At 44.6% G+C, this 10,488-nt stretch overlaps 1 pseudogene; it reads right to left on the reverse strand.

Annotated features, from left to right (window-relative positions):
• Positions 1-2,664: 2,664 nt before the first annotated feature.
• Positions 2,665-10,269, reverse strand: LOC118727899 (annotated as a pseudogene).
• Positions 10,270-10,488: the final 219 nt, after the last annotated feature.

Consider the following 10,488-nt stretch of genomic DNA (forward strand, 5'->3'; position numbering starts at 1 on the left):
GAAATAAGGGGTTTCTTGTGCTCCTGTCTGCTCCCGGGCCCCTCCGCTCCTGAAAGGTGACCTGTGAAGGCTCCGCCCGGACCCAGGTCCAGGGAGGCCCCAGAGGAGCACACGTGTGCCACGAGTTCGGGACTGAAGGGCTCTTTCCTGACTCCATAGAATAGGGGTGTCGAACTCAATCAGAGAAGGGGCCAAAATCTAAAATCCAGCCTAAATCACGGGCCGAATGGTTTACTGAACAGTCATAAACTGTCATTGTGATGGAAACGCAGCGGAGTGCAGTGATGACAGCGGGCCACATTGCAAGGCCTGGCGGGACGGATTTGGCCCGCGGGCCTTGTGTTTGACACATGTGCCATAGAATGTTATTTTTGTAATAAAGCTGATTCGTTAACATACAAATACATATGAGTTCTTAAACTTCTTTAGGACATACCAAACATAAATTCATGTATGTAAATATATATAATTAATTAATTAATTAATTTATTTTGTCAAACCTGTGTCTCATTTTTGTTCAGAAATGCAGTAGCCGCTTTGGGCGCTGCCTCGGGAGGGAGAGGGTCCTGACAGCAGGCCAGGTCCACACTAGGCTTGGCCTTCTGTCCGCTGTCCCCACGCGCCAGCCCTTCGGCCTCTGTGGCCAGATGACACCTCATCTCATGTTCACCCCCTGGTGCTGCTTCTGGTGGAGCGGGGGCTCCCATTGGGGCTGTGACCACACAGCTGCCAGGCGGGCTCATCTGGCTTCTTTTTTCTCTCCTTTCGCTCACCCACTGCTCAGTCATCGTTCTACCTCACTGGTGAAATACACCATTGGATCCCAAATAACCTGGGCTCTTGCTTCTTCCTCTGAAAAATTCAGAGGTGAATTAGTTAGTTATTCATTTGAACTGACCTGCTTCTTAGGCTTCTGACTTATAAGGTCAGTATTCTGCTCCAGGTCATGTCCTATTCTCATGGGGCCCATCGGAATCACTGTGCGCAGCCTTGCTGTTAGCCAAGGAGATGAGAAAGGAAGCTGGGGAGTTCCGGGCGCTTTGGAACAAGAGCATCAAATGTGGGATGGACTGTAAATGTGTGTAATTACATAAATAATGCATTCGTGTAATTGTCAAGTAAGAGGTGTGCTAATGAATCAATTATTTTTAATTGTAGGGTGCTTGATTGTTTCAGGAATATAATTGATTATAATCCAGAATCAATTAACTGTTGATAGTAATGATGTTCATCAGGCTTAAATACATGACATTACAAAGTAACTGCTGCAGGAAGAAGGAACAAGAATGAGGTTATTGTAAGAGAAGGGGGAATTGCTCACATTGATGCCGGTGGCTCGGCGGTGATGGGACCACTCGGGAATGAGCCGGACAGAGAGGACTGCAGGGCTCCTCCAGGCTGATGAGGGAGGACTCCTGCAGCTGTGAGCTCATCGCATCCGAGTGAACATTCTGCCATGGGGAGTGTCCACATCAGAGACTCTAAGACGGAATCCACAGGCCCACGGAGGTGTGGGCACTGTCAGGTCCTGGCCCAGCACTGTTCTCAGTGAACGCTGTGTCTTGGGCTTGCAGGTGAGCTTGAGCAAGGCGCTCTCCATGCTGAGAATGGCTGGCGAGAGCCCAGGAGCCAGTGCAGGGCCAGGAGGGTCCCTGGTGAGGGGTGGCCGCAGGTGGTGGCTCTGCCCAGGCACCTCTGGGTGCCTTACTTTTGAGTGACAGGAAGTGAACAATGAGGAGCAGCAATCTTGTGGCTCATAAAGACTCAGTAGGTTCCTACTAAAGCCATCATTGTTCTTTCTTCCCAGTGAGGGGCTGTGGAGCTCCAGGTGGTGCTGGGCCACAAAATAGACCCACACACATACACTCACACACACACACACACACACACACACACACACAAATATGAACCCACATGCACACTCTCACACATGCAGGCACGTACTTATTTTTTGGACTCCGAGCCCCCAAAGCAGAGGCCCTGCTGCTTCTCTTTGTGATCAGGTTCTGCCTCTTCCTAGGAGGCTGCTGACTGTGTGGCACTGAGCCACGCCACAAGGAGGCTCTGTCCCCAGGGGACAGCAGACCCCTCCTACCTGGCCAGGTGGTCAGTTGAGAGTCAGCCCACAGAGGGGCGGCAATGGGGCCTCACCAAGGGAGGGTCAGGGAGATGGGGAGAACCTCCAACAGGGCTGGGAGACTGGGCTCTGCAGTGAAGAGGGCACCCAGGCCTCAGTGCCCAATAGCTCTTTCAATTTGTTATAAAATTTGCTTTAAGAATTGAATTCATTGAAAAATGAGGTTGATTCACCATGAAGGTGAAGACAAACAGCCCTTGAAAGAGAATAAGCTTTCATCAGATTGGGGTGGCCTTCGGGTCCTGCAGACCTGCAGCCAGGGGAGGAGTGGGCTGCGGCAGCTGGCCTAGGGCTTCCCCTGGACCTGTCAGAAGACTCCCTGTCCTCTGACTTCTCACTCAGCGGGAGCAACCGCGCTGAGACTCTCCTGCTGCTGCTTCTCTCAGGCCTTCCTTGTTTCACCGTCCCCAGCTTTAATACAATAAATGACCTCTCAAAATAAACAGTAAATAAGTGATGAAGTCAGTGAGGAAAGAGACAGAGTACCCTGGGTGTCAGTAGGAAAAAAGACAAGGCTAGGTGATAGACGCAAACGGGGAGAAGTTACTGAAGGAGACTAGGCCCTTTCAATGTTGAGACATAGAACATACACTGAAAATTTTTATTTTCTCGGTGACCTGTTGTCAACATTACACAATTTACTTGCAATTACATTATGCCCTTATTTTTTTTTTCACAGAGAACATTCCATTTACCATATAGCTCATCATCTTCTGTTTATGTTCTATATAATACAAGCGTGTCAAACTCACGGGCCACAGGCTGCATGCCTCATGTATTTGGCCCGTGTTAGCCTTTGAGTTTGACACGCTTGATGCAATATAATGGTTAGCACAGTAGTCTCAACTGGACAAAACTTACGGCCAAGAAAACTTGACTTTAATTTGCCACATATTTCCAGTGGCAACCAATGACCAGGTGCTTCAAGGTTACAGATTTCAATTCTTGCATACTTCACATCTTTCCAAGTGTGACTGTTCCTGTAACACATTAAGGAAGTTTTTACACTGAACTTTGGAGTTTTGCTGTAGATCCATTCCCAGGTTTGCAGTTCTTTGGCTTTGCAATTTATTCCAGGAAGCAGTGCCTCGTCTGTTGGGTTTATTAGGTTGATATGATTATCAATGCGATAATAAGCAGCAGACTCTGCAGCAATAGCATTTGTCAGTACTTCACAGGTCAGAGTGGGGTCTTTTTCCTAAGGAAGGGATGCAGCAGTGGCATTGCTCCTGATCCCCTGGTAAGGGCTCCTGGGCAAAGACAACAAAAGGGTCCCATCAATAATACACAATGAAAAGTCTGGCCAATCTTAGAAGCTGTTCCAGAGGTTTAAAAATGCCCATAGAGGAAAAGGTCAAACTTTTAGATAGGCTGCAAGTCAATAAAAAAGAAGGATCTCTTACCCTTTGAGACAGCTTGGAGGGACCTGGAGATTATTGTGCAGAATGAAATAAGCCAGTAGGAGAAAGACCTCACTCATATGTGGAATCTAATGAAAAAAATAAACCGATGAACAGAATAGATACAGAGATAGAGAAGCAATCAACAGACTGTGGAACCTCAGAGGAAAGGCAGGGAAGGTGGATGGATGGGGAGAGATCAAAGAACTTGTATGCTTATATGCACAACCCCTGGGTGATGAAGGCCTGGTGCAGGCCATGGGGGCAGGCTAGAAGGGGTTAATGGGGAGGAGGGGGACATATGTAATACTTACAAAAATAAAGACTTAATTAAAAAATAATAATAAAATGAAATACCTCCTGGAAAAAAGAAAAGAAAACCAAGACTTTAGGATTGCACAGGAGTGTGTCGCAGGGGAGAGGCAGAGGCACTGTGAAAGGGTCAGTTGGGGCAGGATTGAGCACTGACCAGCCTTTGGGTTTTCTTTGAGGGAAGACATTTTTCACTCTCTTGGCTCGAGAGAAGGAACTCAGTAGTCCTTGATATGAAAAAAAGAAAGAAAAAAAGAAAGAAGAAAAAAAAGAAAAGAAAATCTTCATGCCCTGGTTAGGCTATAAAATGATCTTTTCTCTACATTATTTCCAAAGAATCTTCAGTAACATCTAGGTGGCATGCCTAAATGCTTAAGGTTTTCTTTTTCCCCAAGGAAAGTATTTTCTTCCCTTTTATATTAATAAACCCCTTATCATCCCCAAATCTTCAACACTGAGAGTTTTGAAGTTTGTATATTTTTTCACTATTTCTTTGCAATAATAATAGATAATAACCTTTTATTAAAAATAATCTTAGTATCTGAAGAAAAATGAGATTATACATTGTTCTCTCTAAAATAACTTTTCAAGTTGGCATTTGAGAACTCATGCCTCTTTGTAACTTATTCTATCAGGTGTACACCATAATTATAATTCAGAGGAAATATACCTCTTCAGACCTCTGACTTTTTTTAAAATAGACTTTTATTGATTTCAGAGAGGAAGGCAGATAGAGAGAGAGATAGAAACATCAATGATGAGAGAGAATCATTGATCTACTACCTCCTGCACCCCCCCCCCCAACACACACACACACACACACACACACACACACACACACACACTGGGGATCGAGCCTTCAACCTGGGCATGTGCACTGACTGGCAATCAAACTGTGATCTCCTGGTTCATAGGTCGATGCTCAACCACTGAGCCACCCCAGATGGGCAGGATTTCTGGCTTCTTTAGCTAAAATAGCAACAACATTCAATTAAATTTTTTGGTAGCTACCTGTACTTACAAAGTATGTGATGTCTCAAAATAAATGCCACAATATAAGAAAATGTAATGGCACACACATTGATGATAAAAACAGCAGAGAATGGAAGGACGTGGCACTTATATTTAAATGTATTTCTTTGAAGAAATTTGTTCTAAGGTAAAATTTGTTTATACCTGTCAATGACATATTGTAGGGAAATGAGTGCTTACCTGGCAAAAACAGAATTGTCTCCAAATGTGAGATTACTTTTTGAAATGCATATGGGAATACTAAATCAGAATCATTAGAAAGCAGCTTTTACAGCCTCGTTATCTATTTCATCTGCCGAAGAGACAGGGAGATCAAGCCACCTTTGCAGCTGAGAAGCCCGTGGGCGATTGAAGAAGGTGAGGGCTTTCCAGTGTGCCAAAGAGGCCGCTAGGTGCCTGCTCAGCTCCAGGGAGGCCGGCCCATGCAGTGGTTCCACCGCTCTCTGAGAAAGGCTCTTACAGTCTCCGCTGAGGCCTCACACCCTGGCCTCACACGCAGAGGCAAGAAGAAACCGGGAAGAGAGGCAGCCACTCTCCTGGTTTGGAATTTCTCTCAACGAGTATGTCCTGAAGATACCCCAGGACTCCCTGCCGACCTGCCTCGGCTGGCCCATTGCCTCTCCATTTCACACTGGGCCAACCTGGGAAATTGTAACAGAGGGTTCAGATGGTGGTGGAGTTCAATGCCTTCTAAAACCGAGCTGGACGTTACTGCTAAATTGGGGAACAATCACCCTGAAATACTAACTGGAGAGGAGACTTGCCCAAGGACTCCAGAAGCCACATCGAGGCTGGTAGGAAGGGGGAGTCAGAAAGAGGGGGTCAGGAAAGGGACGGGCAGCACCCCAAGGATATGGAGGGATACCTCGATTCGGGGGGTTCCCCTGAGAGGTGAAGCCTCACCCCCAGACCGCGCTCCCCAGTCCTGAGTGCCAGGGGCAACAGGCGACCATGTAGCATTGAGCTGGGAAAGGTGGTGTGTGTGTGTGGGGGGGGGGGGGGTGGAGAGGGGAGGCAGGGGGAGAGTGGTTTCTGTCCAGAAAGGAGAGGCTGGGCCTCTGGAGTCAAAGCCCCCCGTGAAGGGCCGATGAGAAAAGCGTTTGTTCACAGACACTCGGGCTGTGGTGGAGGGGAGGCGTGGGGAGACGCTGGGGTGGGTGGCTTTGGGGAGACGCGTGGGGAGCAGCCACCAGGATCACGGCGTTAGACCATCTTCCTGTCTCACAGCAGCCACTCCAAGGGCAATAGCCTGAGGAAAAGCAACTACCCCCACCGTCCAGCCTGCGGCAGGCCCAGCCCTCTGGATTCCTCTGTGCCCGCCCTGCATGGTAAGCCCTGGTGAGCTGTCAGCGAGGCTGGGGAAGGCTGGAAAGTCTCAGGGGTTGTCAGCGACTTGCTTTGAGACAGGACCATTTCCCCAACTTTCAAGGGAACCGCATGGGAAATCTGATAGAAATACCCACCCCCAGCCTCCAGCAAACCCAAATTCTGGGCTTTTTTTTTTTTTTTTTTTTTTTAATATATTTTATTGATTTTTTACAGAGAGGAAGGGAGAGGGTTAGAGAGTTAGAAACATTGATGAGAGAGAATCATGGATCAGCTGCCTCCTGCACCACCCCTAATGGGGATGTGCCCACAGCCAAGGTACATGCCCTTGACCGGAATCGAACCCGGGGCCTTTCAGTCCACAGGCCGACGCTCTATCCACTGAGCCAAACCGGTTTCGGCTTTCTTTGCTCCATGGCCTGACCAGTAGGGGTTTCCCCCTGCTGAGGTCAGGGAAAAATCCAGGGCAGACTCAGGTGGGTGGGGCAGGGGCAGGGAAACACCCAATATCTTCCCTTAAGTCTGAAAGGCGACTCCCCATCATGGGAAACCCTAATTCTGCCTGGAGCTTTTCAGTGTCTAAGCCAGGCAGCCAGCCAATAGGCAGAGCAGGCCGAAACAGTCCAGGGGGTCCTTGGGCGTTTGCTGACCCGTCCCTGGGCCCAGGGCCTTAGAGTGAAGCTTGGTTTGCCCTGGGCTCAGCCAATCCCAGCAGACAGAGGTAGCCACAAACTGTGGTAGCTTGTAGCTGCAGACCAAGAACCTGCAGACCAAGTGTCCAGCTTCAGACAGCATCAGAAAGGATCCAACACTTTCCCTTTTCTAGTTTGCTCCTGTTGTTTTTCTTGTCTTTTTCCCCATAATATTGCATATTTCTTTCCTTTCTAATTCTATTTTCTTTCCTGATGCTTTTTTTTTCTGGCTTTCCTTTCCTGATCTTTTTTCCTTTTTCTTTTCCTTTTTTTATGATTTTCTCCTCTTATTCTTTTTTTCTATTGACTTATTATTCTTTTTTATATTTTCTTATTTTGTTGTTGATGTTTTTGTGTTTTGCTTTCTTTCTGTTGTTTTGTTTCTTATTTTCCCTTGTATTTTTGTTGTTGTTGTTGTTTGTGTGTGTGTGTGTGTGTGTGTGTGTGTGTGTGTTTTCTGTCAAGATCTATACAACAGTTTTCTTGATGTGGTTGGAGTTGAGCCTCACAGTCAGCCACCTTGAAATTGATCCAAAACATAAACATGCCAATAGCAATCAAAATGCAATTACAACAGGAGGGCTCACATAATACACATCAGTGACATTCCTAGACCATCAGGAGATCAGGGAGGCTGCACCATTGGGTCCCACAGGACACCTACTCCATAAGGCCACCCCACAAAGACTGGGAGTCATAGCAGATCTATCTAATACATACAAGCAAACACAAAGGGAGCCAAAGTGGGGAAATAATGAAACAGGCCCCAAATGAAAGAACAGGATAAATCTTCAGAAAAAGAGCTCAATGAAATGTAGGCAAACAATTTCTCAGATATAGAGTTCAAAGTAATGGTTATGAGGTTGCTCAAGGAACTTAGTAAGAATTACAAGGAGCTTACTGAGAACTACAACAGCATGAAAAAGGAAGTAGAAACCACCAACAACCAGCTGAAAATGATGAGTAGCATATCTGACCTCAAGAATATACTGGAAGGTATTAAAAGTAGATTGGATGAAGCAGAGGGTACAATCAGAATTGGCGAGAGAAAAAAACAAAACAAAGAAAAAAACTAGAGCTTTTCTTTTAGAGCTTCCAAAATAAAAAATTATAAAGCAGGAGAATAAGTTTAAGGAAATTTTGTGATATGAAATGTAACAACACCCACATCATATGGGTACCAGAGGTGAAAAAAAAATGAGCAAGGAATCCTAATCATAATGAGAATCCTTTGAAGAAATCATGACAGAAAACTTCCCTAACATAGTGAAGGAAAAAAATCACACAAGTTCAGAAAGCACAGAGAGTCCCAATCAAGATAAACCCAAAGGCCTACACCAAGACACATCATACTTAAAATGACACATGTTAAAGGCAGAGAAACAATCTTAAATGCATCGAGAGAGACAGAGAAGGTCCCATTAGACTGTCAGCTAATTTCCCAGCAGAAATATGTCAGGCAAGGAGAGTGGCAAGAAGTATTCAAAATAATGACAAGCAAGGACCTGAATTCAAGACTACTATATCCAGGAAAGCTATCTTTTAAAATTGAAGGGGAAATAAAGAGTTTCCCAGGCAAATAAAATAAAATAAAATAAAGTTAAAGAGTGTATTACCACCAACCCAGCATTGCAAGAAATGGTAAAGGGAATGCTTTAAGAAGAAAAAAGCAAAATGAAAGAGAGGAACATAGGTATCAAGAAAAAAAAATTGCAATAAAGAGGTACCTATCAGTAATAACCTTAAATGTAAATGGATAAAATGTTCTAATCAAAAGACATAGGGTAGCTGAATAGAATAAGAAAACATGACCCATATCTAGGGATGGGAAAAGTAGGCTTACAGCTGTTCATATGGAAAAAGACATGCAGAATGTGATTATTACAGTAGCTTTATTAACTCAAAGGAATGTCACAATGACACTGCACTTAGGTACAATCTTGTAAGTGCTCACATTGCTGGCCTTCATTATTTACACATTCTTATAGTCTACTTGACATACTCAAGTACACTTTGGCACAAAGTTCTTTATTGTCACCAATAAACCTATTTTGCCTACCCTACATATTTTTTATTCTAAAGCACATATTTATATACATTTTACCATCAGGATTTAGTCTGTGCCTTGTAACTTAAAGCACTTTACAAAAGAGTTACCTAAAATAATGGTGCAATTTACAACTGTATTCTGTGAGTTCACCATAGCAGGAGATGGGGAAAACATAAATAAATTTTGTGGAGGGTATTACAATGAGAACCCCTTCTACCCATAATAAGGAATCATTTCCAAAGGGGAAAAGATTTTATCCTCAATTCACTGCAAAAATACCACAAGTTGCTCTCACTTGACATTATAGAAGTCATTATTTCTCTAATTCTCAGCAGAGAAGCAACTCAGATGATTTCATAGAGTATATTCATAATATAGAATTCATACTTCAACTCTTTCAAATTGGGTCAAAATGTCCCCTAGTGAGATATTTATGCAGGGAATACCAAAATAATATAACAGCCCAAGTTGAAAATTAAATGGTCTGAGTACTTAAATATGTACTATTTAAATAAATGTACCAAAAGTAATTATATCTAAATATACATACAGATATCTATCTAATAAAAGAGTAATATGCAAATTGACTGCCACTCTAAGACATAAGATGGCGGCTCCCATATGATCAAAGATGGCTATCCCCATGTGGACACAAGATGGTCACCACAAGATGCCTGCAGGGATGGCAGTTGTGGACCATCAGGCCATCAGGGGAGGACAGTTAGGGGTGACTAGGCCAGCAGATATGGGTAGTTGGGGGAGACCACACCTGCAGGGGAGGACAGTTAGGGGCAACCAGGCTGACAGGGAAGGGCAGTTAAGGGCAATTGGGCCAGCAGGGGAGCAGTTAGGCATTGATCAGGCTGGCAGGGAAGTGTTTAGGGGGTGATCAGGCTGACAGGCAGAAGCAGTTAAGGACAATCAGGCAGGAAGGGAGATGAGCGGTTGAGAGCCATCATTCGATTGTGAAAGGGATATCCCAGATTGGAGAGGGTGCAGGCTCGGCTGAGGGACACACACCTTGCCCCCCGTGCACTGGGCCTTTCATATAATTATATCTATGTCAATATTTTCAAAAATCTGTATTTTTATCTAATATAAAGATATCTAATTTAACTTCAGAGGAAATAGAAGAAATGAACTGTGAGCTGGTCACCGCAATAACCCTACTATCAAAGGCATCACAGCTGCTTCACCTCTTTGTCCCCAAGCCTAGATGTGTGCGCCACCTGCTGTGTGATCTTCTTCATGATTCTGCACAGGGAATTCCACAGGAACTTCTGACCTCATATTCACACTTACCTGTTCCCCCTCCTCCATACATCTCCCTACCTCCCCCACATTAACGGAAAGGGAGAAATATCTCCTATTTTGATTTCTAGCATCCGACAAATCAATTGCTTAATTTTCTATTACACTCTAATCTGTGTCTACAAGCTTTGTTTTTTCATAGCTGTAACTGAAATACAAACTTATATATTCTGCTTTTATAAACATAAGCCTTTCTGCTGTTACACTGCTCATAATTTTTATAGCAGT

This window comes from Pipistrellus kuhlii, unplaced genomic scaffold (assembly GCF_014108245.1).
Source record: "Pipistrellus kuhlii isolate mPipKuh1 unplaced genomic scaffold, mPipKuh1.p scaffold_m20_p_27, whole genome shotgun sequence".
In the NCBI taxonomy this organism is placed as follows: Eukaryota; Metazoa; Chordata; class Mammalia; order Chiroptera; family Vespertilionidae; genus Pipistrellus; species Pipistrellus kuhlii.